The sequence below is a fragment of the Adiantum capillus-veneris genome, chromosome 20 (assembly GCF_014529385.1).
Source record: "Adiantum capillus-veneris isolate H3 chromosome 20, ASM1452938v2, whole genome shotgun sequence".
NCBI classification, from domain to species: domain Eukaryota; kingdom Viridiplantae; phylum Streptophyta; class Polypodiopsida; order Polypodiales; family Pteridaceae; genus Adiantum; species Adiantum capillus-veneris.
The window spans coordinates 142,878,913-142,886,073 of record NC_140950.1 but is presented as its reverse complement, the minus strand read 5'-3'; the positions used below and the strand labels follow the sequence as shown (position 1 = coordinate 142,886,073).

The following is a 7,161-nucleotide window of genomic DNA, read 5'->3' as shown; positions in this document are numbered from 1 at the left end:
AAGAAATGATTTTGATGGCATCCCCAAGGTGATTGTTCTCATGCTTCCATTTCTGTTCAAATACACTTTTAACCTACAGGTCGCAAAGCAAGCAAAGGCCGTTAACACGTCGAGGATAAGAGCAAGTGAGTTGACGCATGTTGAATACAAAGATGAGAATTTTGTGGCCGTCATTGTGCTAGTGGCCCTGTCAGCAGGGAAGAAGAGGCATGCACCAGGGACAGCACGTCTTTCAAGCAAGAAGCTCTCAAACAAGTCGTTGAGCAAATTTGATTTAAGGTTATGCGGTGCACCTGTCGAGTTTTGGAGATGGTGTAGCGCGAGGAAGATGTCTGAATTGTTCGGAAACTGTGCCGCAAAAACGGTATCGACATCGTGTTCGGGCAAGTTAGTCATTGCAAAGACACGCAAAGATTGTAAATATTTAGTCGTCTTGTGTGTTTGTTTGTGTGTGTGTGTATTAGGGGGAGAGAGAGAGAGAGAGAGAGAGAGAGAGAGAGAGAGAGAGAGAGAGAGAGAGAGAGAGAGAGAGAGAGGAAGGTTGAAAAGATGGAGAGGAAGGAAGAGTAGAAAGCGAGTTATGGAGAGACACCACGGCAACAAGGCTCAAAAGCAGGATACCATTTTCTTATGAAACTCGATATACAATGGACAAGCCAAAATTTAGTTCATCGATTGTAGAGGGGTCTAGGTAAGGAAGCATAGTTATTCGTGGTGAAAGGCCAAAAGCTATGGAAATCCATGCTCTCAAAGCATCTAGGTTTCCAACAGAGGAGTGAAAGATATCATAGACCCATTTGTGCCAATTTTGAACACACCCTCGACAACAGATGTCGATAAAATATCCCTCGCCTTTGGAATGCTCTCCATGTATACCTCCTTAAAGCTCCTTGGCAAGGCCAAAAGACGATCCACCATAGACCCTGACACTTGAACCGCCACAACACGTCTGTCAATGCTGCTTCGGATCTGTGCCTCCAGCCTGAGAGTCGTGTTGATGACATGATCTTTATCGCAAAGAGAACAACACAGTCGGCCTTCAACTTTCTTCACCTTCAGCGAGTCACAAACTGAGCACTGGGAATGCAAGAGAGCTCTATTGAAGTTCACAAAGCGCAAAGTCCCCACAACCTACAAAAAAAACAAACGTGTAAAGACCACTAAAGATGTCTTTATCCGGTTGAGTACAAAGCATGCAAAATCACCTCTCTATTGTAGCCGAGAATCTCACACTGTCTATGAAATGCTGTGGTCAATTCTTGCTTTAAGCGTGATCCTCGTTCGGGGGCCAAAGTTGTGACGTCCAGAACAGACAATGTGCGCACCTTGCCAACAAAGAGGCCAATATTCCTAGCCACAAACATAACAATGTCCTCCCTAGCCATCTGGGCCATGACTTGATCATAGTCATGCTTTCGAGAGTTGACAAAGCTGACCTACATATGACAAAAGGTTTGTCAATATCGAAAGAAAGAAACGATGAAGCCAATGCTTCTAATACGTACAACTTCTTTGTCGTATGGGGTCGGGCCATCAACAACAACCAAATCCCCAAATGTAGTGCCAATTCTCTGATGGAAATTGCGACTTTGCAAGACAACAAACGCCAGTGTCGCTAAGGGCGGACGTGGGCTAGTAGTCTCGGAAATTGCAGCATCAACAAGAAATGTGCTTATCTTGGTCTCACGATAGAAAGCTAAAGAAACAGGGAATGGGTCACAAGGTCGAATGGTTGTCGACGCACCGACATGCAAGGAGAACAAAGCTGACCCAGCATCATTATGGTTTTTAGCCCTCACAAGAGGACAATCAATCCTGACGAACAAGCCGATCTTGAGCTCCCTGGTGTAGGTCTCAATGAAGGGATCCACAACGACGACCGTGATCGTGTCGATACAATCGGCATCGACAATGTCGAACTTGAAGTAACGTGCATTTTTCTTTTGCCCAGGGGAGATGGAACGGTATGTGCCATACCAATTCAAGATTTTCCCCTCTATGGAGAAAGGTTTACTACCCTCATCTATAACGCTAATCACGAATAACGGCAAGGTTTCCTTGACTAACAGGCTTTTCCCTTTGTCCAGCAGCTTGCCGCTGTCCAAGACATTGTGAGCAGCTGAAGATTGGCCAACTTCAGAAAATGAGGCTGCAGCTTTGCTTAATTCGTGAGCTGGGCAAGGAAGTTCTTGTTGAGATGAAGACGGTGCTTGTGCGCACTCCTCCCCTAGTGGAGAGTATCCTTTGCCTGCAAAAAAAAAAAAGCAGAGCACCATCTTAACACAACTCAACACTCAAGACTGCATTGTAGCGAAGAACATTGTAGACACGTCAAGCATGTTCCACAAAGAATGATTGTGCACGCTGGCCATACCTGCACTGCTAGCGGGATCGATAGCAGGGCTTCCTTGAAGCAAGGCACGCCTACACCTCTTCCCAGCTGCGGTTTCCTCGAAGCCCGGATTTGGGGGTGACCTGGCAGAGCTCGACACCACCAGGTGCGATGAACGTTTGCCTGCAGGACATGGAGGAGACTCAACGAACCTGCACAACTCTGCAGGAGGAAAAGAAAAAGAAGCATCCAATTAACCATAGCATTGACTAGTTGAGCAAAGCAAAGAGGGAGTAAAAAACATCCTACAAGCAGCACACTCATAAAAGGAAAGGAAGAACGAGGCGTAGAAACGAAGCTCTTGAAAGGATGCGAACAAACTTGCGCCAAATGTGATTTCTTTTTGGATGAGCAAGCAAGCAAGTTGTTTAATCTTGGAAAATGTCACTTTTCAAATCCCTCGGTAGGTTACATGAAGATTTAGAAATTTTCTCATGTAGGAAAATGAAGTCTCTCAATGTTTTTCATACAATGCATAATATCATGAGCTTCTGCTTGAGAGGCAACACATATGGAGGCCTGCGAACCAGGTGGCAAGACTACGAGTTACTCAAGTGAGGATGATGATAAGGAGCGTCAGGTGGACCCTGCCGATTCAATCCCCTCATGCGATGGGGAAATGCAAGCTTGTGTAGACATGCATAAGTCAAAATCTAATGAAGGACTGATGCCCGAGGCTTGGATTTACTGGGCTTTGTGAGCTGTTGCAAGTAGAGACGCGTCAGAAAAGGTATAACCAGAACATAAAAAGGGTGGGGCTGTGGGATACGGGAGAACCGTTGTGTGTGCATGATGCTAGTGCTATGATTAGCAAAGGCAGAGGGTCGTCGAGTGGGGTCTATGCAGGGTTAAAGGAACTGGAGGCAACACCTTTGGGGTTGACCTCAATGGGTATGCGCCTTGGCAGGCAAGGGCAGATTATGGCGAGCGTGCAATTGTGCTTCGATGAAGATGTAATGAACCACCAGTTTTTGGGTTTGTCACTCGGGGCGAGGTGCCCATTCATGAAGTATTCACAAATCCTGGCCATTAAGAGCTGGGGTTTTCAGACCTGGTTTGACGGATCATATGTGGTGCGGTTGGAGGGTTCAAACTCCCCTCGACTGATCCATCCCACGAATCAACGGACGGCCAAGCATGTTATCCAGATGGTTTGGGCAGGTGAGCGGCGGTCAGTAGGAACTTGTGCCCTAGTCGTAATCATTGTACTCACTCGATACACGGGAGAATTGTCCATTGAATGGCAAGCATGGAGCAAAGTTTGGACTGAATTTTTTTTGAGGGCCTTGAGCCCCCTGGCCTGGCTTGACTGGCCAGATATGATGCAACCAAAAGGCTGGCTGTCCCTTTAGCTGAGACGTCCTGCAATACAGCGGGTGATCTCCTCAATGGTCAAGATGGCACGGACAAGTGGAACCTGAACTAGAGAGCCAGGCAAAATGCAAGGAGGTAACATGGTATGGGCCGAGTTTGGTTTCAAACATGACAGTAATTGAGGGTCTTGGGAGATCGAGCCCAGATTTGTTGTGATTCTCGTGTTGTGGTATTGGGACCTTATGCTCACGGGGAGCAATGTTGAACGGGGCAGCCATCGAAGTCATGGATGGCGATTAGGGTTACCTAGGTTTGTTGATAAGGAGCCCCCTAGCGGGGTACTTGATGGGATTGAGCAGGGCCTACTAAAGCTGAAGACATGTGAGATGACTGGTTTCTTTTTGAGAACCCTGAGCCAAGTTGTGGCAATGACCAATGGTGGCCCTCCGAGCGGGCGGCTTTGCGAGGTCTTCCAAGCAGGTGAAAGCAGGTGTTTGATGCTTTATGGCTGGGGCTCCGTGGCGGGGTCGCTGGCTCCTCTGGGCCACTTAGGTGGAGAGACAAAATGTGGGAAGAATGTTGTATGGGACCCGCGAGAAGTTAGCCAATGTTGTGATGCAATTGGTTATGATATGACCCGCATGCGTGGAGGTACTGAGATAACAGCACAACGGAATCCGCTTGGCCGATGCAAGGCTAAGCCAGGAGGATTAGGGTCGTGTTCGGGCCTTGATAGACGGGATGCACAAGGACAAGCATTGCACTTAATGGATTAGCGGAGGCTTGTTCGAATGCGGGCCACATATGGCCTATTCCTTTATGCAAGATATTTTCATGGGTGATTCATGATCAGATTGCTAGTCGAGAGCTGTTGGAGATGTAGATCATACTCTATGCCGTTTTAGAGCCCCTAATCCCCAATGCAATCTTTTGCCTTCACACCACTCAAGTCTAGCATTATTTGCATGCTTGCAACTGTCTCATGCATTTGATCATCGTGTTATAGCTCAATGCCACCTTTTCCTTATATCAAGGCCACTCTACATGCTCTCAAATTTTTGGTTTCACTTCTTCCACTTTTGTGGCCCCAAACACGTGAGTGACCTGATGCTTGAAGGTTTTGTTGTTGTTGGTTAAAGATGCCAATGATTTGTAGAATGTCAAATGCAACATATATATGATGACAATGATGATGTTGAGCACTACAAGACAAAGAGAAATAGCTTTGATCTCACTGTAAACACTTAAACGGTTCATGTTTTTAAAAAACAAATGGGCCTTTGGAACAATGGCTCAACCATAACAATACCTTTACCTAGCCTACTAAGCCTCTGAATGAATTGAGGTTCAAGTAGAACCCAAAGTCTCTTCACAGCCTCCAAAGATTGTTGATCCTCAGGACTTAATGTTGCAACACAGCTAGATCCAAAAAAAATGGCCTAGAAGTGGGATAGGCCAAGAATTTGAAGCCTTTAAAACAGGTGCAAGAAATATTAAAGCTTGAGATGCAAAATATTGCCAAATTTCTGCCACTACATCATGTGAAAGAGCATCCACAACATGAACAAGCTACAAAAGAGTAGATCAATTAGTGAGAATGCTACAGATATACTAAAAAACAAAAGCAAATCAGCATGTGTTGATCAAAGGTAAAATGAGTTACATAAGCCATTTTAGATAATACATCAAAGGAGTCAAAAGGACATTGAAAATAGCAATGCATGTGTGCAAGAACCATCAACCATGAATATCTCTGTTAGCAGCAGTTCTTAAAGTTAGCTAGCATTGGGAGAAAACATCAAAGCCAAACTTGCTTGGTAGCCAGACTAATAGACAGCTGGACCAATCTTCCTTTGTCTCTAGAATTATTCGTTTTTAAGGTCACCAAGGATTGAAAAGTTTGAAATCCAGTTATAAGATTCTCGACCCTGGTTACATCAAGCCGCTCCTTCCTCGCATAGACAAAGATGCTCTGGTCCTCGGACTATTAGAAACTACAAGCAATCAGCTCAAAAACATCGACTCACCCCATTACAAGCACTATGGCTTTGTTATCTAAGGCCCCAAGCCGACGAGAGGCCTTCGTTGTGGGAAGGCTCTGCTAGGGAAAGGCATAACGAGAACCCAAGCAGGGATGCTACGTGAGCACGAGCCCTTGGTGTATTATCTCCAGCAGGGGGCTGCTCGCACAGAGAACTCAGAAGACACAGGTTTTGAGCGGGGCGCCGCGGATGCGCTCGGGCCGTTCAGTCAAGCACAGCAGGGTGCTGCGCTGGTCGCCAACTGACCCAACAGGGGGGACTCGGTTTGCTTCAGAGACCTACCCTGCGAGGTTGTTTATTGAGCGCACAGCAGGTGGCTGTGCTGCCAGTGATTAATCCACACAGGAGGCTGCATGCCTTACAGTTGCAGCAGGTCAGAGGGGCAGCAAGGGGCTGTCCCCTGTTTTCAATAGTGCCCGTATTGGGGCTGTGGAGCAGGATCTACTTCGCGAATACAGCAAGGGGCATCAGGTCGATTCTCACAGAAAACTCCAGGAGCTCGGGCAGGTTGCGTATTGCTCGTCGCGAGCTGACCCAGCAAGGCGACCGCGTGTTATTGATCATTGCACAGCCAGCGAGGCTTTTTCTCACACAGGAGGTTGCATGCCATTTGGAACTGTTGACAGGGCAGGTGACACAGAATATAGAAAGGGGCTGGGCCTCCGTGACTTGCTCCGTCACATGACAAACCTAGCCGCCAATGGAGAAAATAGTTAGCTCAAACAGTGGTGCTCCTAATGCAACAGAAGCAAATGGAGCAACACTAGCCCACGGTAGACAGGACCATCTCAAAAAAGCAGGGAATGAAATGATGTCACCGCAACCGTCTCGAGTACATCGATCACCTCCAAGCAGAACAGAAACCAACTGCCAGGAGCGGGAAAAGAACGCCAGCCCAAGAAATGTTTTCGAGTGCGACTCTCGCAAGCAAGAAGAAACCTGAACCGACAATCAAAACCAAGACCAGCATAGCGCAAGCAAATCAATTATCGTCATACATAAGCATACAGGAAACCGTCGACAAGGCAGAGAAACAAACCTCCAGAGAAGTCCATGCTGTCACCATCACTAGGCGAGGCATTGCTTGCACTCCCTTCACCACCACCAGCAATGCCACCATCAGATGCCATGTTAATAGAAGATCCAACTACTTTAAGGCACAACACACAAACCCTCAAAGTAATCCACTCAGCAAATTTTAACTCCTCACGAGCAACAACAACTTCTTCGACAGCATTTGGCAGAAGAAAACATCCGTTTGCATATGGTGACTCGACTCAATTTAAATTTGGGATTGCAACATATCAAGACATAGAAGTTGGATAGCAAAGAGAGAATCTTCCACCAAATAGTGATAGCTCAAAGCTTAAACATCAAAGCAAAGATTGCAACTTGCTGGCATATTTACAAAAG

The 7,161-nt window shown here is 46.6% G+C and overlaps 2 pseudogenes; one reads left to right on the top strand and one right to left on the bottom strand.

Moving 5' to 3' along the window:
• Positions 1–747: 747 nt before the first annotated feature.
• On the bottom strand, positions 748–2,636 carry LOC147433340 (uncharacterized; annotated as a pseudogene).
• A 267-nt stretch (positions 2,637–2,903) lies between these two features.
• LOC147433339 (uncharacterized) lies at positions 2,904–4,548 on the top strand (annotated as a pseudogene).
• The last annotated feature ends 2,613 nt before the right edge of the window (positions 4,549–7,161 follow it).